Raw genomic sequence first — 24449 nt, forward strand, 5'->3', positions numbered from 1 at the left:
CTTGTCTTCTTAATGACTTTTTGCTCTCTTCATGTGTGATGTTCTTGATGTCATCCCACAACTCTTCTGGTCTTCGGTCTTTAGTGTTTAATGCATCAAATCTGTTCTTCAGATGATCTCTAAATTCAGGTGGGAATTTAAAACTGTATGAATAGAAGAGAAACATTGTCAGATATTTGGTAGTAGTTTGATATAATACTTACTGATGAAAATCAATGACCACAGCCTTCGGTATGGGTTGCACCTCAATATAAAGAAAACACAAATCCTCACCACTGGGCCAGTAAGCAACAAAGACTTCATTTTGTTCATATCAACCAACAACACTCATGGAAGCAATAGTTAAGAAATCTAATGATGTATTGCATTAGATAAATTTGCTACACAAGACATCTTTAAAGTGTTCAAGATCAAAGATGTCAGTTTGAGGACTAAGATGGGACTGACACAAGCCATGGCATTTTCAATAACCTCATATTCGTATGGGGAATAAGGAAGACTGTAGAATAACTGATGCATTTGAGTTATGGTATTGGAAGAGAATATTAAAAGTACCATGAACTGCCAAAAGAACAAACAGATCAGTGTTGGAAGAAGTACAGCCAGAAGGCTCCCTGGAAACCAGGATTTCCAGACTTAATCTCTCATACTTTGGACACATTATAAGGAGATACCAGTCCTTGAAGAAGAATATTAAGTTTGATAAAGTGGAGGGTCAAAGAAAAAGAGGAAGACCCCCAACAAGATAGATTGGCACAGTGGCAGGAGCAATGGGCTCAAACATAGCAACAATTGTGAGGTTGGTGAAGGACCAGACAGTGTTTTGTTCTGTCGTGCATATAGGGTATCTAAGAATCGATACCAGCTTGATGGTACCTAACAGCAACAACACCAACAAGGTTGATAAAATGTTCCTGAAGTATAGAAGTATAAAAGAGTCTACTACATCTATAGTTGGGTCTTTCCTTATTCAAGATAATGTAGACTGAAAGAGAGTCCAGTGACTGCTGAGAGACCCGAGGCAGTAAGCTTTTTGAGGAAGACAACAGATAGTCTCTAGGGAGAAGTCAGCCAAGGTTTCCCTGGAGAATCAGTGGGGTGATGTTCTGCTTTCCTCTGACACACTTCCTTCCTAGGCTCTAACCAAACATTGTTTCCCTTGCTACACTGTAGAATGCCTGAGAATATATTCTTGCTCCTTACTTAATATTCTGGAGTATGATATTGAGCAGAATATATAGTCATCAATAACCTACTTATTGATGATTCAAAAACAAAAACAAAAAAGAGCTATGAGCACACTTCATTATGTCATGTGATCTGGGTTTGTTTGCTGGGAAATTGGACTCAACATGTAATGGAAACAAAGCAAACCATAGCTGAATAGGTCAATTTGAGCCACAAGGTTTGTTGTCAGGTGCCATCGAGTTGGAACCAACTCATAGGGACCCCATGCACAGCAGAACGAAACAATGTCCGATCCTGGGCCAACCTCACTACCGCCGCCACACTTGAGTCCATCAATGATGCCACCTGGCCAATCCATCTCGTTAGGGGTCTTCCTCTTTTTCTCTGACCCTCCACCTTACCCAGCATGACATCCTTCTCCAGCGACTGTTTCCTCCAGACAATATGTCCAAGGTTAGTGGTTCAAATTCACCAGCCACTACTCAGAAACCTTATACAGAGTTTCTATGAGTCAGAACTGACTTGACAGTACTTAACAACAACAACAACAACTATGATGCCTTGGAATAGACATGATACTTTTTTTGCATAAAGTTCTCTTTGAGCTATGTGTTACAAAGCAGGAGTTGATTAACTCTTCAAAGATAGTCTTCCACATCCAACCTGCTAAGGAATTTGAATATTTGTTTTAGAGGTCAGATGCTGTAGAGGGAATTATTTGTCCATCCCAAAGACAGTGCAATATCACAGTGTTCCAATCTGGCCTGTCACAGCATTCATTTTGGAAAACCTCAGATATGATGGTTTTGTTTGATAAGGATAAATACACTTTGCATTTTAAGTTTATATATTTTTAATTGCTCTTGTATTTCTTAAAACATATTTTCAAATGGCAAAAAGGTCACATAACAAGGACAGGAAGTGAAGAAGGACAAGGACCTAATAATGTTTCCAGCATATGCCTTTCATCAGTCTGATTTTGTGCTTTGACTATACAGTCTTCCTTGCCTCCATTGCTAAGAACCCATCTCTGAATGATCAATCCTCTTCATCATTCAAAGCCATCATCAGGTACCAATTGTGGAAAGTGCTCTCTAATCTCCATCTCAAGGCAGTATGAGCACTATCTTCAACTGTGGTGTTGTGAAAGATTTAATATGTCTCTTCTAGGCTTAGTCTTTGTTACTCCTACTAGATGAATGCTTTCCTGATGGGTCGGGTAAGAGCAGGTGGGAGAAGATACTGATAAGACGGTGTGCATCAAATGTGAATGATTGTTAACAGAATGAATTGTGATTATAAAAACTTGGAACTCTAACATGGGTATAAAATGAGCCATCTCAGAAGCAAGAGAGGCTCTCACTACCATCAAAGAAGAAGAACCAGGAGTGGAGCAGGACATTTAGATCCTGAGATCCTGGCACAATGAACCTCCTCAATCCAAGGACAGAAAGCTGAGACACTGGAGGAGTGGCAGAGGAGCAGCTTCAGCTGAAGCAAGAGCAAGAGCAGGAGACAGAACAAGTGGGCTTCCTAGCCTAGGGAGCAAGTAAAGCTGAGTGGCTTTGGGCAGGAGGCATGCTTGCAGAGTGAGGTGCCTCCAGGCACTTAATTGGGGGAGCTAGATTTGAGGTTTATGACTGGATTTAATTCTGAGTTCGCAATTCAATTCCATTAGTCTATGTGTCTATTGTTGAACCAGTACAAGCCTATTTTGTATTACAGTGGCTAAACAAGGGGCCTTCAACAAATTTGTAGAAAAATTGAATTTAAATATAATGGAAAATTTCCACAAACTTTCTGAAGCCACTTCATTTAGTATGTTTTGACATCAGGGAGTGTGAGGCCTTCTGCTTTGTTCTTTCGCTTAGGTGCTGTTTTGGCTTTTTGGAATTTATTTCCTTCCCATATGAAGTTGGTCATTAGTTTTTCCATTTCAGTAAAGAATGTTGTTGGAATTTGTATTCAAATTTCATTGTATCCTTAAATATCACTCTAGTTTTGCACTGACATTTTCATTATATTAAATCTTCAAACGCATGAGCATGGGATGTCTTTCCATTGTTGGAGTCTATTTGTTTTGTTTTTGTCTCTTAGGTGTGGTCAAGTTGTCTCCAACTCATAGTAACCACATGCACAACAGAAGGAAACGTTGCGCAGTCCTATACCATTCTCACAACTGTTGTTATGCTTAAGGTCATTTTTGCAGTCACTTGTGAATCTATTTCATCACTTCCTCTCGTTTGGTGACTCTCTACTAAGCATGGTATCCTTTTCCAGTGATTTATCCCCCCTGGTAGCATCCAAATTATATGAAACAAAATCTCACCATTCTTGTTGACTAAAATTTTGTGGAAAATATTTTTATTATATCTCTGGTCATAAGGGATATTGGTCTTTAATTGTCTTTTTTGTGTGTGATATCTTTGCCTGGTTTAGGTATTAGGGTTATGCTGGCTTCATCGAAAGTGTTCAGTACTATTCCTTTCTTGTCTATGTTTTTGAAGAGGCATAGTAGGATTACTGTCAACTCGTCTCTGAATGTTTGGTAGAATTCTTCAGTGTAGCCATCTACTCTGAACTTTTTTTGGTTGGGATTTTTTTTTTTAATGGTTTTTTTTTTTTTTTTTTTGCTTCTGTTTGTGTTAGTTTGGGTAGGTATTATGTTTCTAGAATTTTTGCCATTTCATCTAGGTTTTCAATTTTTTTGGAGGAGTATTTTTCAAAGTAATCAGTAATGATCTTCCTTATCTTTTTTACATTTGTTACTATGTTACTGATTTCATTTCTTAGTTTGGTGACTTACCTCTTCCATTCTTCTTCTTCTTCTTCTTTTTGTCAATCTAGCCAGTGGTTTCTCTATTTTATTGATCTTTTCAAAGAACCAATTGCTCATTGTGCTTTATTTTCTATTTTGTTTGCTTCTGCCCTAACCTTTATTATTTCATTTTCCTGGTAGTGTTTGGCTTCTTTTATTCTTCCTTTTCTATTTATTCAAGTTGTTGGTTTTAAGTGAATGATCTTGGATCTCACTTCTTTTTCAATGTTCATTGTGGTGCTGTAGGATAAAGCACTGGACCACAAGGTCAGTTTGAACCACAGGGTCGGTGGTTCAAACTCACCGTCACTCCTCGGAAATTCTATATAGGGTTGCCATGAGTCAGAACCAACTCAATGGCACTTAACAAAACAAGTTATTTTATAATGTAGGCATTTATTGTTATGAATTTCCCACAGATTACTACTTTTGCTATGTCTCAAAGATATTGTTATATTGTGTTTACAGTTGTTTAATTCTATGAATTTTTTAGTTTCACTTTTGATTTTTTTTCTACAACCCAGTATTTTTGTTTAGTGCTGTTGAGTCCATTCTGACTAATAGCGACCCTGTATAGGGGTTTCAAAAAGCAGCTGGTGAGTTTAAACTGCTGAGCTTGTGGTTTTCAGTCCAGCACCAATCCTACAGTGCCACACCAGGAGTTGTTAGTACTGTATAATTTCATTTCCATGTGCTTAATTTTTCCCTCATTTTGACCATTATATTTTTCTAACTTCATAACATTGCAATCAGAGAACATATTTTGCATGATTTCAATCTTTTTACATACATTGTGTGAGATTTCTTTCATGTTCTTGCATATGGTTTATTACAGAAAATGATTCATGAGTGCTGGAGAAGACTGTGTATTGTTCTGATGCGGTGTTTTGTTCCATTTGTGGTTGTTAAGTGCCATTGAATTGATTCTGACCCATAGTAAACCTGTATAGGGTTTCCAAGGAGCAGCTGGTGAGCTTGAACCACTGACGGAATTTCAAATGACTTTGCGGTCTGATGCATTAGCCCACAGCACCACACCATAGATATATGTTAAGTCTAGTTGGCTTATGGTTTAAGCTCTTAATGAGTTTCTTTTTAGATGTTCTGTTTATAATTCAAAATGGTGCATTGGAGTCCCCTACTATTGGTGGAAGGAGCTCTGGTAGTGTAGTGGTTATGAATTGGGCTGCAGACCTTAAGGACAGCAGTTTGAGTCTACCAGTTGTTCCGCAGGAGAAAGATCAAGGTTTCTGCTCCCCTAAAGATTTACAGCCTTGGAAACCCTGTACAGGGTCACTATCAGTTGGAACCAACTCTATGGCACATAACCACCACCACCACCACTATTGATTGAGTTATTTATCCTTTCATATTAGTCTGTATTTGCTTCATATATTTTATATATTGTTTTTGAACCCAAAATCACTGCCACTGAGTCTGTTCCAACTCTATAAGGCAGAGTAGAATTGCTCCTTAGGCTTTCCAAGATGGTCAATCTTTAGAGGGACAGTTTCCTCTTTCTCCCATGGAGTCATCTTGTGGTTAGCAGCCCAACAGTTAACCCACTATGCCACTGGTGCTATCCTAAAATGTCGACAATGAATGAGTGCTCCAGATGTTGTTGGGGAGGTTCTCCAAGTTTCAGTGTCATCCCTGCTTCTGAACTGAACCTGATTGTTCAAACACTCAGCTTCCACATGGAGTTCCAAGACTTCAGCCGGTATTTGTTTTTCATTTGTTGTTCACTGGGTTAGTTACTGGGAGAGGACATAGCAGTGTCCACTCAATTCAGCATCTTGCTCTACTCTCACAGCTACCATTTATTGAGTATCTGCCTGTATGCCAGGTAAATGGGAAGTACTTCTTAATATATTATCTCATTTATTCATCATCACCCTTCAAAGTCAATATTATTTTTCCTATTTTGCAGGTTCAGAGAAATTTGAAAACTTCATTAAGCTACCATATCTAAGAATGTATTATATCTACTGTAACTTACTCTCTTCTGTCTTGAAAGCAAATCATAGGATTCTCCATCACTCATAGTCTCAAACAGACACACACATCAACTATGTTTTGTTCCAACTGTTTTCTTAATTAGACCCAACTTCAAAGAACTGACTTATGGGTTTGTAGCTGAGAAGGAGAGAAAGACAGCCTAAGAGCTACTGAAGATACCACACAAAATGAATAAATTACATCTCGGTATTTCATTGTTGACTATAGCATTTATTTATATCCCTGGTTCTAATTATCTCTTCCATTATGCCCAAGCTGCTTTTATACTGCATGAAGAGAAAAATGCAATCAAGGTGGGCATTCACCATCTGTGTATTAGGATTCTCCTACTATATAAGATAACTTTGGAAAAATATGACCAAGTCTTTCTGTTTCCTTTTTCCACCTCTCCATATGACCCCTTTTCTGTGCTTATGTAATTGGGGAGAGTCCACAGCTTTTGGCCTTGTGTAAGCCTCAGAACCAAGAGGGTTAGATTGTCTAGCATGATATCCATTTGAATTTGTAGTCTGAAAACTTCACTTCAACTAAACATTAAAATTTCCTACTCATTTATCTCCCACAGAGCCACAAACCTTTAGGTTAGCAGCTAAACACATAACCATTTTGCCGTCATTGCTCCTTCTTAAGAATCTCAAGGGGCCTAAAGAGACACTAGAGCAATTGGAGCAAGTAAGCATGGTCCATGAAGGCAGTTTGGTCCCTGTATTTGGAACTATACTGCTTTGCAGTGATCTTACTTACGTGATCAAGAGTGTGTCTTCCTCTTTTTCTAGGCTTGTGGTTATGACAGCTCTCTATATGCACCAAATAAAGTTCTAAATATGACATTTCAACCACAAAGTCAGCAAAACAAGATGTAGTCCATCTCTGGGTCCTCAACTTTGCATCTCAACAGAAGAGGCAGTATTTACCAGGACTTCAGAGGGCAAGGATTAATAGGATGAGTCACCTTATTTCCCCTAAAGGGTTGGCCCAGTGTGTGATTTGTGCATGCTAAGCTGGTATAATGATGAACAATCCTTTTTATTAATGTAGCTAAAAATGGAAGGCAAGACTTACATAACCTGAAACAACACATGGCAACTGAGGGCCACTTGTCCCATGAGATCTTGGGGCCAAAGAAAAGTTGGCATCTAATGAGAAGTGTTGGAAACCTGTGAGCCTTTGTCTTTCTATCTGCATTGTGCTTTTGTTTAAACTCTTTCAGCTTTGATGGCATAAGAAAATTACAAACATACAAGTAGAAGCTAGGTTATATTATATAAACAGTTTTAACATACATCTTTCCAACTTAATCTTTAGTGCTAAGTGTTATCATTACCATTGTAAGAAATAATGACAGCAATTAATTAACTCTGAAAGCTCACATTTAATATACTAAATAATGTTTACTTATAGAAGATTTTTCAACAAATGTTACATTGCAGGATAATATTGTTTAAAGTTCTCTCAGTCCAGAAAGTTACAAAAATAAAAATGAGAAGAAGTTATTTGTATATTTTTAAAAGTTATAGGTATGAAGATAAATCTAGGGTGGGGGATATATGTGTGTATGTGGACACCCACTCTCGGTTACACCTTTGCCCGTTTAGAAGTTAAGATGTCTTTCTTGTTTCAAAATCTGTGGATATGTTGTTTCACTTGTCTGTATTCCCATGACATTTGAGAAAAGATATTTTTAAAGCCTAAGTCTAGTCAGTTTATTTTGAATTACTTAGTACGGTTGTGAGGTAGTTGCTTGATTGAATCTGACTGATTGTTTTCAAAATAACCACTTACTAAATTAAAACTGTAAATTTTGCAAACACATTTGTATGTCTAGACCAAAGGTTGCATAGCTAGCACATATAGACCCTTTTTGCTTGTTCAGACAATGGTTTTTAATATTTTGTAAAGCTAATTAGCTGCTACCTTTAAAAAGTAAAGTCGTGAAAAAATCAACAGATTTTTATTTAAAAATAAAATGGAAAGTCTGGTAACCTTAGACCTGTATTTCTACACCAGAAAGGGATTGAAGGTGGGATAGGTTGGTTGACTGTGTTTTTGTGGCTCTCAGCCCTGACTTTCTCATTTGTAGTTAAAACATTGAGGTTCAAGGTCACCTGGTTAAAGAACAAATGGGACTGAATCCATGTTTCCTAATTAGTCCCTGTAATCTCCTGTGTCTCTCCCATTGCAGAGCCCAGTACAGAGAATGATATACCCTGGACACCTGGGTCTGTTAGTGACCCAGGGAGAGATGCAATTTCATAACTATTGGGGTCCTGAACTGCTTCAGGCCTTAATGGTTTGAAAGGAGTTCTTAGGTTTCCTCCTTTGGAAGAATACCAAAGTCATAACCCTTAAAGATTTAGCAAATTATTTAAACAATATTAAGTGTATATATGATAATAATAATAATGATAGCTAAATTAAGAAAAAAATCAAAAACAGAAGTCACAACTGTAAAACAAATCATTCATCCATTCCTTTCAAAATTGATATGGAGTATTTATAATGAGTCAAGTACTGATCTAAATAGAAAGGTAGAAAAGATCACAAATACCATCTAATGAAATGATAGAAGAATAAAACCAAAAAATGGTATGAAAAATAGCTAGTGACATAAAATAAAGAAAATAAAACTGGATGGGCAGCATCTCTCAAGAGGTTTCACTTAATCTGAAACCTGAATGATATGAATGTCTGAGGGGAAGAACATTGCAGAGAGAAGAAGGATAAGACTAAGCTTGAGGAGTGCAGGGAATAGAATGAGCTTGGAACTCTACCTCAGTCATCCTGTGCCAAGTCTGCTTGGCACAAGATGAGTGAGGTACAGAGCTGTTCAAGATGATATCTACAAGTTTGGCAAGGAATATACATGTACCTTCTTATAAGGAATTTAATTTTTGTTCTAAAAGTGATGAGAATTCCTTAACAGGTTCTAAACAGAGAGGTGACATGAAATAATTTGTAGCTTATAAAACTCATTTTGGCTGATAGGTGGAAAATGATTGGCAGAGGTTGGGGAGTAGAAGCTGAGAGACAGATACAGCTATTATTGTATTTTATGTCAGGAATGAAGGTGCCTTGAATGAAGGCAGTGTTTCTTTGCCCTGGATGTATACAAGAAGAACTTTATAAAAAGCAAAACTGAACATGGTTCAGTCTTTGTCCCAGAGGTTGGGATTTAATTGTTCCAGAATAAAACACAAGGAAACTTTTAAAGCTTACCAGGCAACTCTAATGTACATCTAGAGTGGAGAACCATGGGAATAATGTAGTGGCAGTAGAAATTAAGAGAAGAAGGCAGATTTGGGTTATTTTCCAGGGAGATTCAACAGGATTTGATGATGGCTTAGAAGTGGAAAGGAAAGAAATGACAAGATATAAGAAGTACTTCCAGGTTAGGGGTCTGAGGAACTTAGCTAATGAATGTTGCATTTCCTAAAGTGTTGACATCTGAAAGAATAGCACACCTGAACAATGTGGAAATCAAGGAATCTGTTTCAAATACATAAAATTTGTTATGCCTATCCTACACCCAAAGGAGCTCTGGTAGTGTAGTGGGTTACGAGTTGGGCTGCTAACCTCAAGATCAGCAGTTTGTATTTACCAGTCGCTCCACAGGACAAATATGAGGCTTTCTACTCCCATAAAGATTCACAGCCTCAGAAACCCTATACAGGTCACTATGCATTAGTACCTACTCCAAGGCATACAATACCGCCATTATATGCCCAAGAGCGGTGGCTTTGTAGGATAAGTGCTGAACTGCTAACCACAAGGTCAATGACTCGAGTCCACCACCTACTCATTGGGAGAAGGATGAAGTTTTCTACTCCCACAAAGGTTTACAACCTCAGAAATCCTATGAATTGGAACCAATTAGACAGTACTTAACATTATATGTCCAAAGTATGTGAGATGGTCTCGCCATCCTCATATATCTAAGAAGCATTCTGGCTAGACTTCTTCTAAGACACGTTATCAGGAGGGACCAGTCCCTAGAAGAGGCCATCATGCTTGTTAAAGTAGAGAGTTAGTTAAAAAGAAGAAGACCCTCAATGAAATGGATCAACACAGTGGCAGCAACAATGGGCTCAAACATAACCAGGATTGTGAGGAGCCTATGGGACTGGGCAGTGCTTCATCCTGTTGTTCATACTGTAGCTCTGAGTTGGAACCAACTTGACAATACCAACAACACCAACATTATATGAGGAGGCCTCAAAGATTCTTGGAAAAAGAGAATTAAAAGATAATGTAATTTTTCCAAAAACTTTTTTGAAGTCTTCTCATATGTCCAAATGAAGACGTTTGACTGTCAGTTGAAGATTCAACTCTGGAGATCAGAAAAGATGTGAGAAATGTGTGTTAGTGTGTATGTGTACATGTACATGATTGATACAAAAGTAGTATTTTTAAAAATTGGGGATTCAGTGGGATTATGTAGAAGAAGAGTGTGTAGATTGGAAAGAGGAAAATTCAAGAAGAAACTCTTGGATGTGGAGTCCTGCAGATCCAGAAGGATCCCAAGAAAAAGCAGCCAGATAGATCATAGGAAAATTAGCATGCAGAGTGTCTCTAAAACCTAGAGGAAAATATTGTTCCAAGAAGAAGGAAGTGATCACTGTACCAAATGTGGTTGAAAGGTCATGAAAAATGAGGACAAAGAACTAACAGCTTGAATTTGGAATATTAAGATTATTCGAGATGCTGATAACAACAATTTGTGGAGAGCAATGAAGAAGCTAATGTGAAAGAAACAGATGAGGTTCCAATGAAACAATGACCACAGAGAAGATTTGTTGGGAAGAAGAGATGCAAACGGCAATGGCATTGGAGCAGTGACTCACTTCATCTACTGAAGCAGGAGAGAAAGAAAGCTAAGAGAAAAAGCCTAAGTAGGTACTTAGATTAAGTCTATTTTCTAAACAAAGTAAGTGATGATGTCACGAGTTGAGGGAATGGCAGTGTGGGAGGAAAGATAGTTTGTAGAGAGAGAGGAAAGTATGAAGTAGTTGTTTGGCGCATGGTACAACAAGCACACCGGGGAAGTGGCATAGAAATACTTGGTTGAGTGCCCGCTGGAGGTCTGCAGTATGGAACTGTAAATAACTGTCAGCACAAGTATGTTTTCTTTTTTCCTAACAATGTTCAGTTGTTTGGGTTCAGGGGCAGAGTAGGTTGGTAAATGAGTTTAATGAGGTCTGGAGTTTTGCCAACTAAGTACAACAAAACAAGAAATGGGACAAAGGAAAATGTTGTTGTTGTTAGGTGCCACTGAGTCAGTACAGACTCATAGAGACCCTATGCACAACAGGGAAAGTGTAAGAAATCAAAATGGACTCAAGTAACTAAGGAGAAAAGTGAGAACATCATTGGATGTTAGGTAAAGAAAGCCAATAACAAAGAAACTGGGTTAAGGACTGTTGTTATCGCTGCTAAGTGCCATCAAGTCAGTTCCAACCCATAGCGACCTTGTATAGAATTTCCAAGAATCAACTGGTGAGCTTGAACTGCCAATCCTGTGGTACAAACTGACTTTACAGTCCAGTGGTTTAACCCACAGAGCTACAGCATGATATCTTAATTTTCTGAAATTGCAGGACCATGAAGTTTTCAAAAACATATATCACAAAACACTAAAGAGACCAAGAATTACAAACGTAAAGTGCTCACTGAGCACTGATCAAAATAAGATATGATTACTAGATGAACTGTGAGCACATCTCAGGGCATCAATGATAAAGAGCACCTCCTAAAGTGATCCAGAATGAAAAAAAAAAGGAGGGGCTTCCCTGCAGGAGAAAGAAGAAGATCAATACTGGATTTCTCACTGCTGTTCTGGGATTCTAGAGGACAAAAGCAAGAGAACTTCAAAATAACTTTCAGCAGTCTATTAAAAAATAAAAAGGCAGCCTGGGTAGTGCAATGGTAAATGACTATCAAGGATTCCATTTACCATGGTGCTGAGTTCATGAAGAAACCCCTTCCCAAAACTCAAAACACAGAAAACAAATTAACGTATCCATTTAAAAGCCATAGTAACAAACTGACTTCATGTGACCCCTGATGTCATGTAATGGTAAATACACATGAACCTTAAGGTCAGTGGTTCGAAACTACCGCTGTTCCATGGGAGAAAGATGAGGCTTTCTGCTCCCATAAAGATTCACAGCCTTGAAAACCCTGTACAGAGTCGCTATGAGTCGGAACCGACTCCCTGGCACATAACCACCACCATCACCACCATATGATAATACTTTGACCTAATAGATAAATGTGCTATCTAGATCAAATCATGAGAAAACCATCAGACTTGGAAACTAAATCTGTTATCCATGTAGAATGTAGAGTTTCAAAATAAGATGTGCTTCTTGACTTGGATGCTGATGGTAGGGGAGATGGAGTATAAAATTAGCAGAGAAAGAAGACACAAGGACAAGAAGGGAGAAGAGAAAAAGAAGGAAAACTAGGTGGAGGAGGAAGAGGAGAAGAAAGGAAAATCAAGCAGAAGAGGAGGAGGAAACTTCTTTTCAAGATGAGCTTGCAAAGTATAATTCAAAGTATGTAATGAAAACTAACATAATAAAAAATAGCCAAAGAAGTTAGCAACAGAAGAACTCACAAAGAAACACAAATACTAGTGCACTCCTCTGAAAAAGACTTTATAGCAAATGTGTTTACAAACCTCAATGAGATAATGGAAGAATAAATTATGAAACAAAATATTACAACATGAATGAAAACCAGAAGATGTTGATATATAAACCAGTACAAAAAGTTGGGCATAAATAATATAGTAATGAACACAATGAGAAACAAGAAGAAAATAAGACTGAGGAAATGACACAGAATTTAGGCCAACGAGATAATATTAAAAATACAAAATAATTTAAGACAAATAAAGGATGGCCTAAGAAGTTACATAACATGCCTAAACAGAGATCAAAACACAGAGGATTAAAGGAGTAGTAGAAAATCTATAGATCATAAATGGAAACATGGTGAACTTTTTAATCCAAGTCTGTGTTTTAGCCCAACCCACCCAACAATCCAAACCCAAGCAGCAGTCCCATGGAAGAAAGACCTGGAGATACGCTTCTTCAAGATTACAGCCCAGAAAACCCAATGGAGTAGTTCTAGTCTGTTAGAACAGCAGCAGCAACAACACATGCTAAGAGAGCAGGGATGGTTCAATGGTAGAATTTGAGCTTTACATGAAGAAGACCTGGCTTAGATTTGCCATCATTGTATCTCATATACAGCCACCACCTGTCTGCTCCCATGAAGATTTACAGCCTCAGAAACCCTATACAAGGTCACTCTGAGTCGGAACCTACTCCATGGCGCACAACCATCACCATTATATGCTCAAGACCATTGACTTTGTAGGATAAGTGTTGAACTGTTAACTACAAGGTCAGCAACTAGAGACCACCACCTACTGCTCATTGGGAGAAAAATGCGGCTTTCTACTCCCACAAAGATTTACAGCCTCAGAAACCCTATACTGGGTCGCTGTGAGTCCGAACCAACTACATAGTGATAACATTATCTGCCCAATGTGTGTGAGATGGTCTCGCCAACCTCATGTCTAAGGAGCATTCTGGCTAGACTTCTTCCAAAACACATTATCAGGAAAGACCAGTCCCTAGAAGAAGCCATCATGGTTGTTAAAGTAGAGGGTTAGTTAAAAAGAAGAAGACCCTCAAGGAAATGGATCAATACAATGGCAGCAACAATGGGCTCAAACATACCCAGGCTTGTGAGGATCCTGCGGGACTGGGCAGTGCTTCATCCTGTTGTCATAATGTAGCTCTGAGTTGGAACCAACTTGATGATACCACTAGCATCAACATTATATGAGGGGGCTTCAAAGGTTCTTGGAAAAATAAACTAAAAAGATAATATACTTTTCCCATAAACTTTTTGAAGTCCCCTCATGTGTCCAAATGAAGATGTCTGCCTGTTGGTTGGAGATTCAACTCTGGAGATCAGTGGAGGCTTTGTGTGTCTAGGATGCTGAGCAGCTTTCTACAGAGCTTCTAGACGCAAACAAACTAGGGAGAATGCCCTGGCACACCGCTTTCAAAAAAGTCAGTAACAAATGGTCTAATCTGCAACTGACCATTAGGATGGAACACAGGACTGAATGACATTTCAATCTATTGTGCATAGAGTCATCTTGAATCGGGAACCAACTTGATGGCATAGTAAAACAGCAAACACTATCAAATTCCCCAAATGGAGTTCAGAGTGGGGGAAGACATCAAAAGAGGAGTTAGAGGAAAAAGCAGAACTCAGTGGGGCCATGAAGAACGAGTAGAATGTTCACAGGTGAGAGAAGAGGAGAGTACATTCAAAATTGTTGTTGTTGTCAGGTGTCATCGAGTCGGAACCGACTCGATAGCAACCCCATGCACAGCAGAATGAAACAATGTCTGATCCTGGGCCAACCTCACTACCACTGCCACACTTGACACCATCAATGATGCCCCTGGCTGATCCATTTCATTGGGGGTCTTCCTCTCTTTCTCTGACCCTCCATCTTACCCAGCATGACATCCTTCTCTAGCGACTGTTCCCTCCTGACAATATGTCCAAAGTATGAGAGGCGAAGTTTAGCCATCTTGGCCCCCAAGGAGCACTCTGGTTGCACTTCTTCCAAAACAGATCTATTGGTTCTTTTGGCAACCCATGGCACTTTTAGTATTTTCCTCCAACACCACAATTCAAAGGCATCAAATCTTCTACGATCTTCCTTGTTCAATGTCCAGCTTCCACGTTCCAAATAGGAATCCATCAAAGGCAAACCAATGGTGGCAATACCTACATAGATTTTGAGGGCTTAGCTGAGGCCTGTCCTGCAATGGAGGGACTGTTCTACAATATGTACGAACAAACAAATGACTCCCCCAGTGCCAGGCAGTAGATGAGTTCTTATTTATAGAAACATTGCATTTAGTGGCTGCTGCACAATCCTGAGAAAATGAATGGGAGCTTTCTCCCTGCTGTCAGGAACCTGCTTCTGAATGATTAATTGACAGTTCTCCAGCCAAGCCCATGCCCCTTGGTGTGCACCTGCCACCACAGGACCAAAGGAAGAAAATGTATTTTCTTCCTCTTTTTCTTCTGAGAGCTACAGCTGCTAAACTGCACTAAAGAAAATTTCTTGACCTACAGTGTAAACCTGAACTTCTCTGATTTACAGGGTGAAAGCTTCACATTTTCAGCAGATGCAGGGAAGTGGTACTTTAGAGTCTCGTTGGGAAAAGCCTGGTTACTCTCAGGGTCTCTGATGGTGTCACTTCTTCTTGCCTTTCTTGTACCCTTTTTCACTTCGTGGCTTTCTGACCACACTCTTCAACGATGTGCTCTGCTTTCTGACAGCAGGAACAGTTGACTGGAATCTTGAGGAGGCTGCTGGTCCTCCTACATTCATGAGCAGAGTGTGGGATACCCTAAAGGGGCAACAAAATGAGTTGTTGGTGTATACATTCATGATTTGTCTACCCATTCCAAACAGTTTCAGAAAGACAAGATCAATATGATAGCTCTGACTTATTTAAATATCATTGTGGTTTTCAAAGAATTAAAATTTTATGTTCCAGTGAAAAAACAAACAAACAGTAAAAGCTAAGTTTCTAATGGGTTGTTAGCAACATTTGTGGTGTTCTTAAATTTAGTATGAAGACTTCTAGAAGCCAGAGACTTTTGGGGATTAAAAATAAAAGCAAATATCTCATGAGCAGACAATGTCCTAAGTGGTGAACATAAATTATTTCATTTAATTTCACTTAATCCTAACAATAATACTTTTCATTCATGCATCACATATTTATTTATTGGGTGTCTATTATGTCCCAGACACACTGTCCTAATGGGTGAGGACACAAAATAAAAATAATATGTAAACTACATAATTAGGTAGAAAGTGATAAAAGCTACAGAAATAATAATTTAGGCTAAAGGAATTCAGAAATTCTAGGTGTGGCAAAGATGAAGTCTCAAGATCTGACTGAGAAAAGTAGCACTTGAACAAGACCAGAAAATTAAGAGGGAGCCATGATGTGTCTTGGAGTAAGAATGATCCAGACAAAAGAACCTAGCTCTGATTTTAGTTAATGTAGTAATGGAAAATAAAAATAATTTATTGAAAGAACATTAGAGAGTTTACTGAATCTAATAAAAAGTAGAAATTGGGATGATTTTTCAGGTAACATTCCAAAGATGCTCATGTTCTCCTCTCTAGAAGCTGTGAAAATATAGGTAGCGTGGCAGTGAGAACATTAAAGTTGTTGGTGAAACTGAAGTTGCTAATTTGCAGACTTTAAAATAGGGAGATACTCTTAGGTAGTTCAGATAGACCACAAGGGAGTAGGTGGTTCTCTTGAGATCCCTCAGAAAGAGCCAGTTTCAGCCACTTTTTACTTGAATCCTTGCTTACTGGCTTCAAATTATGAAGGTGAGTCAAAAATTATCGGCACTCTGGGTATAGCATTTGTTTTAGTCAACTTTTAGAAAAGACAAACATATCTCTTTGTTTTTTTGACATAATCTCCTGGCTTTCAAGACACTTTGTCCATCTATCGACAAGCTTTCATAGTCTATTATTTAAAAAATGTTTTAGACTGAGCTTTGAGTCATGAATGCACCACTGTCTTCACTTCTTTATCACATGTGAATCTTCATCCTCCAAGGGCTGCTTTTATGAGACCAAACAAGTCTGAGGGAGCAAGATCAAGACTATAGGGAGTATACTTTAACACCTCAAAATGAAGTTTTGCAGAGTGTCAACAGTGTAGGCAGAGGTGGGCAGACGTGCATTGCCATGAAAGATTGCAAAGCCCTTGGAATGCAGTCCTCTGTGTTTAATCTAAAATTTAGGCTCCAGATCCTCAGTGAACATCTCACTGTAACAAGCACTGTTGATTGTTGAACCTTTTTCCTCATAGTGTTTCAATACTGGCTCTAAGGATCCCAGAAAACTCTAAGCATCAATTATCCAGCTGATGGCTGATTTTAGAACTTTTCCTGATCGACAATTGAGGATGTTTCCATGACAAACTCTTGTCATTTACTCTCAGGATCATAATGGCGAATCCATGTCTTGTCACCAGTAATAATTTTGTCTCTAAGAAACTTTTACCTTCCTTTGAATATCAGTCTAAATTTTGTTTGCAAATGTCCAAATGCTTCTGTTTATTCTCTTCCATGAGTTGTTTTGGCACCCATCTCACACAAACTTTTCAAAACCTAAGTATTTCATGGATTATTTCATAGGCCGAGCCATGCTGATTTGCAAATGATTTGTCACATAACTCACTGTCACTTGTCATTATATATGTTGCTGTTATGTGCCATTGAGTCAGTTCTGACCTCTAGCAACTCTATATAGGATTTTGGAAGAGCAACTGGTGAGCTTGAACCACCAACCTTGCTGTTCAAACTGACTTTGCAGTACAGTGCATTAACCCACAGTGCCACACCAGGATTCCTATCATTATATATAGCCACTGAATAAACCAACTAGGCTGAGACTTGAGAGTCAGCTCACACACACCCATTGAAGCTATATTTCTCTCCTGACCTGTAAGACAAGTGCTCTGGTTGAACTGCTCTCTCTATCTTATTATATGAATTTTTGGATTTTCTAGAGTTCTCTGGAAGGTCCTAACTTCCATCTTCCTCAAACACTAGAATTTGGATCATGACTGCATGCATCACTTCTCCGCTCTTTGACTTTAGGCAATGGATTGAACCTTAGTTTCCTCACCTATCAAAAAGGGAATAACCCTACAGAATTGTTGTGGAGATTAAATTAGATAACATGAATAAAGTTCTTGGCACCTGGCTCATGATGATGATGCGATGTTAACTGCCACCATACCCATACCTGCATAGGGTTTCCGAGGAGAAGCTGGTAAGCTTGAACCACTGACGTTGCAGTTCACACCGACTTTGCAGTCCAGTGCATTAACCCACAGCACCGCACCAGAACTCATGGCTCATGATAACATAACATATATTACTGATTAAAATTATGATTGTGATTTCACCCCAAAGGAGAAAACTTGAATGTCACAAAGAGCATGATGAGGAAAAACTGTTATTTGAAGAGGTGTTATTTGAGGAAACAAGGGCCTCAATGGAGCACTGTCTTTTTAACCGTCACCAAAAAGTCAAGCTCCTATCTTACAATTAAAATAAAAGCTATTAGTGCACAGATATAACCAAACCAAACCAGTCACTGTTGAGTCAAATCTGACTCATCCCCAAGCATCACAGAGTAGAACTGCTTCAGAGAGTTTTCTTGTCTGTAATCTGTATGGAAATACAGGCCTTTTTTTCTGTGGTTCTGCTAGGTGGGTTTGAATCATCAACCTTTTAGGTAGTAACTGTACCACCCAGGAAACTCATAAATATATGTCACTCCATTTAACTTAATGGAGCTCTGTATCCACTAGATCAGTGATGTCTTCCTGTAGACACAAATATTAGGAATTGAGGATAGCTTATTTATTTGCCCCCACTCCACATCTGCTGGTTTCTGCTTCCTGAGTTCACCAGCCTATTCAAATGAATCCCTGTCAAGAAGCCCACACCTAAGTGAACAGAAGAATTGGGCTTTTCTCAACCTCCAACCTTGTTGTTGTTAAGTTTCCTTGAGGTGGTTCCAACTCATAGCGACCCTGTATAAGGTTTCCAAGGCTGTAAATCTTTGTGGGAATAGAAAGGCTCACCTTTCTCCTTTGGAGTGACTTGAGCAGCTGACCTTGTGGTTCGTAGTCCAATGTTTATCCCACAGAGCCACAGTGCTCCCAAGGGCACCCTGTTGCTATTGTTGTTAAGTGCTGTCAAGTCAGTTCCCACTCATAGTGACCCTACATAGGGTTTCCAAGGAGCAGCTGGAGAGTTTGAACCTCTTACCTTATGGTTCAAACCAACCTTACAGTCCAATGCTTCATCCCGCAGTGCCACACAAAATGAGGAATTTACCTGCAATGCTTTGCAAATAAGTAAGAGTTTTCCTTTAAAATTTTTTTTTTTTAAATGTTCTTAAATTCTTTTCACTACATTACCAAGAAATCTGCAGAGGTCCATCTTATTGCAGACTTACAAAGTGTCCTTTCTAACAAATAATCCTCCTTGAAACTAAAGATGCCATGGCAAACAAGTCTCAGTGGAGTGGTTTGCTTTCTGATTCATATAAATGATGATGGCAGAGAACTGAGGTCTCAGACAGTGAGACCTGCACACTCAGATGTATTCCCTCTTTCCAACTCTTGGGATAATGGGATACACAACTGCCTTCCCCAAAGTCATATGGAATCCACGCTGGCAGTGAGGATTGCAGACCTCGGTAGGTTCCCTGACTGCATTCCCCAGGAATGTAACCAAACTGTTCTATGACTTTCTGTTTCCACACCTTCATCATTTGATGAACATAGCACTCACTACAGTTTCTGCCCCACAGCGTGTAGCCAATGAATATCTGTTTAACTAATAATAGGAAACAGTACCATATACATGTATATACCTGCCAGGCATTGCTCCAAAACCTTTGCAAATACTAATGTAATTCTCACAATACCTTAATGAGGTAGCTGCTATTATTATGCCATTTTATAGATGAAGAAACTTGGACAGAGAGAAACAAAACAATTGACTCATTAGTGGCAGAGTTAGGATTTGAAGCTAGGAAATCAGGTTCCAGAGTCTATGACTGTAACCATAGTCTTTCTCCCTATTGCTTACTTCACGGGCCTATTTGTTTCATCTAGTAAGGTAATCCCTGAAGTCCCTTCTAGTTTTAAACAGTGTGATTCTAGTCTACGAATCCTAGGTAACTAATGAGATACAATCTTCCGTTACCTACCCATCTCCTCAAAACATCCCTAGCTCTTAAACTCCTGGTAAAATTATGTAAGGGAGCATGGTACTACTATTTAGCCTTGCTTTTTGTTTGTTTCTTTAAAGAGGTTTCCATAAAATTTTAATAATTATAACAAGAAAAGTACTCATGGTCCCAATTCTTTCAATATCATTTTAATATAAAATTAGGGCATAAACATCAGAATGATGCCTAGGATTCTATGCACAGTCTGCACATCACCAAGGACGAGCAGCACAGAGAACTTCTAGCTTACCAGAACATGAGGAACCACTGATGAAATGCGAGATACCAGACAGTGTAGCTCAGTCCTAAGCCAGTCACCCCAGAAGGTGTTGGAGAGCAAGAAGAGGGAAATAAGGGAGCCCAGACTATACGTTTGTTTATTTCAAGAATCTCAATTACAAAAGAGATAGGTGAGGGTTAAGGCAACAGTGGTACACACACAGAAGATACAAAGACAGTTTTAATATTGAGAGGTAGAAATAAGAGAGTGAGCAGTAGGGAGAAGACAGGAGAGGGGAGGGAAAGGAAAGGCAACACATGGAAGAGGAGGGGAGAAGAAGAAGATAAAGGGATGGAATAAATGAATGGAATGCAAAGTGTGGGATGGAGAACCACCCTGAAGAAAGGAAAGACACATTTTCCTTTGACAAAGATGAAGTGAGAGTGGATCATACATAACCTCTATTGACATGCTCCTTAGACTGCAATCTTGTCATGGAAGACAAAGAGCCAGCTTTGCAATGCTTCAGAGCCCTCACAAGAAGCTCCTCCTGGAGAAAGAAGTAAATGAATTCCTGATTTCAAAATGCCAGTGGCTACTGTTGGGAATAATCAGATGGAGTGCCCATAACTATCTATGGATATTTATAGACATAGACTTAGAAGTCTGGGGACCACCCCAAACAGCTGGTGCTCCCCTCAATCAACTGCAAGTTCTATATTTAAAAAGAATCAAGACAAAGTGACTATTTCTTTATTCCCAAAATGTATATTAAATACTCTACATATGCTAAGCAAGGAACCCTGGTGTGACACTGTAGGATAAGCTCTCTCACTTAAGTCAGGTTGAACCAAATGGTCAGCAATTCAAACTCACCAGCCACTCCTCAGAAACCCTATACACAGTTGCTCTAAGTTATAATTGATTCAATAGCACTAAACAACAATATATGCTAAGTGTAGAACCCCAGGTGACATAGCAGGTTATGCATTGGGCTACTAAGTAACCATAATGTCAGCAGTTCAAATCCACCAGCTGATCCATGGGAGAAGGAGGCTTTCTGCTCCCATGAAGATATCCAGCCTCGGAAACCCTACAAACGGTTGTTGTGAGTTAGAATCAACTTGATAGCAGTGGGTTTGTTTTTTCTGGGTTTCTACGTCAGGTGCAGGTGCCTGGAAATACTGTAATGAAGCAAAAATAAAAATAAAATAATAAAAAATAAATAATAAATACAGTGCCATTCTCCTGAAACTTATGCTTTATCTCCAAATTCATGAAAAGAAGTTTGACTTTACACTCCATCCAAGTCATCTCTTCTGCCACCCTCCCTGTAAAGATGTGAGAATGACTACACCTGCGATCTAGAAGCAGAAAGAAAGTGAGAGAGAATTTGGTCAAAATAATGAAAGCAGAACTGGTTGAAGCCACCTGCTCCCTCAGGGGTGGAGGGAGGGAATGTGTTCATGCCTGTGGATGGCATGGTTGGGTGGGAAACACAGGGCAAGTGGTACTGCTGGACCTTGCCCCCTGTGGGAGTGCCCCTAGCTCTAATGCCCTCTCTGATCCCAGGAGACAACAGTAAGTGTCCACACCCAAACATGCTAAGATGCTACCTTATTACGTTGATAGCTGAGCTTCCAGCTAGGGCCAATAAGATGTCCTACAAGGATCAATCCATAAAAACTTTCCTCTTTGGATTGTGGAGAGGAGTGGGAGATGAATTTGAGAGGGGCCATGAGCCTCCAGCTCTCCAAACCAATGTTCACTCCCATTTTATCATTCTCCTATTAATTCATGTGTTTAAAGCCATATCAATAGCCCACAAATCGTATCGGGGGCATAGAGAGACTGACTTGCACACCTCTTCTCCAATTTTTACTATTATTCTTGTATTATTTCTCCTACAATCAACAACATGGGTAGTCTGAGACCACAATACCTTTGAAATACCTATACAGTTTCTCAACTCTGTAGCCCAGCCTCAGAAGACAGGTGGTGTTGTCATTGCTGTGTGCCGTCAAGTCTGTTCTGACTCATAAGGGGCCATATATAGGGTTTCTGAGGCTGTACATCTTTACAGGAGCAAAAAGCTTCATCTTTTTTCCCAAGGAGCAGTTGGTGGATTCAAACTGCTGACCTTGCAGTTAGCAGCCCAATGCACAACCCACCCAAATACCAGTCAATAAAATAAAATGCCTCAAATTGAAATAAAAAAGAAGATTCTCCATATTTTTACTACTCATATATCCAAAGACTTCCAGATATTTTAAATGAAAGTTATCTTGGCCTGCTAAGTCATTAGTGCTCTTGACTCAACCTATCTTTCTTATCTAGATCTAAACTTTATCCAGTATACCCTTTGTTCAAGGAAACCCATGGGAGTAGCAATTAGGAAATCAAACAATGTATTGCATTGGGCAAGTCTGCTGCAAAGGACCTCTTTAAATGTTAAATAGCAAAGATGTCACTTTTGACCCAAGCCACGGTATTTTTTATTGCTTCATATGCAACTAAAGGCTGGATAAAGAAAACAAAAGAATTTTGGTGTTAATGAAAAATATAAAAAACATCATAGGCTGTCAGAAGAATGAGCAAATCTCTTAGAAGTACAGCCAAAATAGTCCTTAGACTTGAGGATGGTGGACATACCTTGGACATATTATCATAAGGGACAAGCCCCTGACGAACATCATAGTTGGTAAAGTCGAGGAAGACCTTCAATGAATTCACTCAGTATTTACAACATAGGAAAAATGTGAGGGTAATGTAAAACCAGTGCTTCATTCTGCTGTCCAGAGTTGCTGAGAGTCCAAACTGATTCAACTTAACAACAAAAACAAACATTTAATACACTGCTGTTTTGTTGTTGATTCCAGGGTCTGGCTGGTCTTGAACATCCTCTTTACCTCTGCTTCAAGAGCATAAGTTCTCTCCCTTCCCCTGGTCTGCCCTCTCCTTCCTCTCATCCTACCTCCCAGCCTACCCTAGCTAGCCCACTATCTAGGGCTCCCTGAGATTTAACATTTACTGTCATATGTCTATGTTTTGCCGCCCTTGATAAATTACAACTCCATAAAAAGGTCCCTGGTAAGTCCAGAACACCTATTGTAGCACCTTTCATATATTTGTTATGCATAACCATTTTTCACTTAGAAACTATTTATACCTCATTTGTGTTATAGAGTATTTAAACAGGTGGGGTTTTTATATTGATTGATTGAATGACTCATTGATTGACTGATTGATTGTCTGACCCATTAAAGATCTTGCTCACCTTTATGTATATATATATAGAGAGAGAGAGAGAGAGAGAGAGATCACGTCACTAACTTTCTCAATCATGGGATGCAGGTTGTCTTTAGGTAAATTACAGGATAGCGTATACTCTTTTGCTGTGCAGGTGTGGAATCTGAGGTTAAAATTTCCTCCTCCACCTATACATAATGGAACAAATATAGAAACAAATAATAGGAAAGTAAGTTATAGATGGTCCTTTAGAAGTCAATTTAATCTGTGCATCTAACCATAAAAGCAGCATCTGCTGTGCTAAATACAGGTGTTTTAGAGCTTTGTCATTAATTGGAGGGGACATGATGTCATCATACATCAACAGTTCAGGTTGGTTAAAGTGCCACTTATCTCAGGTGTTGTCATTAATCAGCTCCTTTGCAGCTTGGTGACTCTAGAGACTTGGCTCAAAGCTGCTCTATGTGAAGGGAGTTTTCCTCAAGATTTTGAGGTGTCTTTTCATAACCACTTTGAGCTAAAACCTTGGGACCCAGACATAGGTGGCCATTAAGGTAGCCACTCTGATGCTTCAGAGAAAAGAAACCTCCTTCCCCATCATCTTCAACCCCCACCACTCCAATGTCTTCACCAACGAGCCACAGTGGAGAAAAAGGCATTTCAACACAAGCTGTTTTCTCATCATGAAAGGAACCAGCTATAGTATATCTGCTTACAACAAACTGAGGGCAGTGGAAGCCGTGGAAGGCAGTGTCTTCCCTTTATGCCTCAATTTATGCCACTAGTGCTTCCCTGGCCACCCCAAATCCCCAGTTTGGTACCCATTCCAGACAAGCTTCCAGGGTGCAGTCTTCCCTTGTCTCTGCACATTACTTAGAATTAGTTGTCAGGGACACAAATGGGAACCTTTTCAAGTGGTACCTTTTCTAATATTGTTTTAGCTCTAAAATAATCAAGGAAATTATTCATGTTTCAGATTTGTAATTCAGGCAGAGGACCATTTGGTCCTTATTAAGTTCTCACTTAAGGGGTTCCTACTGGTGTGGCACTGTGGGTTAATGCAC

The sequence above is a fragment of the Chrysochloris asiatica genome, unplaced genomic scaffold, assembly GCF_000296735.1.
Source record: "Chrysochloris asiatica unplaced genomic scaffold, ChrAsi1.0 scaffold00021, whole genome shotgun sequence".
Taxonomy (NCBI): Eukaryota; Metazoa; Chordata; class Mammalia; order Afrosoricida; family Chrysochloridae; genus Chrysochloris; species Chrysochloris asiatica.